Raw genomic sequence first — 2532 nt, forward strand, 5'->3', positions numbered from 1 at the left:
TCCCAGGTGGTCATGAATGAGGAAAACTCCCCTCAATCTATCCCAACCACCACATCCATATCCTCTAATACGACCTCCTCTCAAGCCAATCTTGGTCCTTCATTGAGGGCCAAGAAAGCCAAAAAGGGGCTAGCCAAGTCGCTTACTGTTATCTCTCAACAGGTTTCAGCCATTGAAACAGGTCTTATCCTCGAGGCGTTCTCTTTGCTACCCTCTCCCAGATCTTTAGTGATCTCCATAGACACTATCATACACGTGGCTAGTCACCCAACCGCCTCAGTGACTCAAATCACTGAAGGTAAGAATATAAGAATCACCACTACTGAACACTCACGACCTCTCTCATCCATTCTTCCTTCTCCTTCTCCATTGGTCTCGACACGTGCTAGTGACTCACTAGTGGTTGTGCCCGCTGATGATGAAGCACCCACCATAGGACCTAAGGTGGCTCCTCTCGAGGTGCCTCAGTCACAGGACACCTATCCTCTCGAAGGCGATTTTGAGACAACCAGTGTTAATCCTTTGGATGACGTTGAGGACCCTTCAGGTATTCCATCTCCCTACCCTTTCGTTTCTTCTATCTTAGAGCCCCTAAATTCTTAAGTTTTTCTTTCCTTTACAAGTCCTGCTACGGAGCCCACATCCATGGAGACAGAAGTCTATGACATGCTGAGGGTGTAAAGATTCTCCTCCATGTCGTCGCGATTGTCTTGGACAAAATGGTCCAAGTCTACCAAGACATGCCCATTAAGAAAGACATCACCAATGGCCTATATGTTGTAAAAGTTGCAGTTTATGAGGTGAAGGAAATGTTGATGGTGCAAGTCAAAGTGTGTACCAACACTGAGGCCATCAATGCTTTAAAAGAAAGGTCGATGAAGTGCAAGTACAACTCGCGAGGCATGGTGAGCTTCTAGAGCATATTTTGACGCTTCTCCAGCATCCAGCCCCAGTCCCTGAACCTTCGTTCACTGACACTAATCGCCAATTCCTGGACTGAGTGGCTTAGTTTAATCTCTTGCAATCCAAGGCGCTTACAATCTTCAAGCTTCACACAGAAGACCTCTCGCAGCATCTTAATGACCTCGCCTCTTCAATTGCAAATGACAAAGAGTAGGAGAAAGACCTGCTCGAGGAAATTGTTGAAGAACATGAAGCTGAAGTTGTTGTTGCCACTGAAGCTGAAGCTGCCCCTCAAGATGTGATTCCTCATCGTAAAGATGCCATCACCTTCGACAAAGTTGACGCTAAGGATGATGATGATGTTTGTTATAGTACCTGCTATTGACGAACACCTTCCCATCACCTTTATAGTAAATGTTGGTGATGACTATAGTGAAGAGGAAGGTGATGAAGATGATGATGAAGACCTTCCATTAACTTACGTTAGATGAGATCTTGGTGATGGTGATGATGATGATGATGATGATGATGATGATAAAGATGACGATGATGATGATTACTTCACCATACAATATCACACAAGACCACCACCAATACAAAAGGGCGTCTCTGTTATAGCCCAGATCTGACAATAGAACAATTTAATAAAGGAATTCAAGAGAAGTTTGTAGAAGAAGAAGATGAAATAGAAAAACGACGGCACTTTCTTTATTGAATATGGAAATTACAAACTCTCAAGAAGTCTAATCGACTCTCATATGATGTATTTGAATCTATGTTTACAATACAATTTTCTATTTGCTCTCTTTATTTTTTTTATACCTGAACCACTAACCACTACTTATATAGGCAGAAATCCATGATAATCTGAATAAGATTAGCATTATCCATAATAGAATTAGCCTTATCCAGAATAGGAATCTGAAGATAGTCGTCTTGAAGGACCAGAGGATAGACAGACCACAGAGGCTCTGGTTAATACAACCAGAGGCTCTGGTTCAGATGTCTTCACAGAGGCTCTGGTTAACTTCACAGAGGCTCTGGTTAACTTCACAGAGGCTCTGGATCTTCTTACAGAGGCTCTGGTCGTCCATACTTGGTCGAATTATCACAGAGGCTGGTCTTCTTCCAGACTTAGACATTTTGGCACAAAAGCATCTTCAGATGTTCCATTCTTAGCCCCGATTGCTTAATATAACTTTTTAAGATAATTATTAGGATCAAATTGAAGCTAACAATCTCCCCCCAAAGTTTTATGAAGCAAGCATCTTCATGAAGTCTTCAGGTCTTCTCCCMTCTGCTTTCTTGAATGAAGCTTAGAGTGTTTGGTCTGGATGGAATTTTCAAGCTCCCCCCTRAATGTAGCTCTTTGTTCTTCATTTTCAACTCTTGGATCAAATTAGATTCAATGTGAATGCAGCACCACTGATTGCACAAGATGCAGCTTTAATCTGCCCACAATCCAGCACACTCTTTGAAGCACARAATAGCCACTCACCCCAAAAGTAGCAAATTCATCCAAAAGGGGATAGATAAATGTGTGAATTACTTGACAAAACAGTGCAAACAGTCTTATGACAAAGAAACTTTCATTGAACCGCAAGTTGAGTAGGAATTCAGCTTTAGAGC

The sequence above is a fragment of the Cynara cardunculus genome, unplaced genomic scaffold (genome assembly GCF_001531365.2).
Source record: "Cynara cardunculus var. scolymus isolate 2C unplaced genomic scaffold, CcrdV1 Un_Scaffold_1930, whole genome shotgun sequence".
Taxonomy (NCBI): domain Eukaryota; kingdom Viridiplantae; phylum Streptophyta; class Magnoliopsida; order Asterales; family Asteraceae; genus Cynara; species Cynara cardunculus.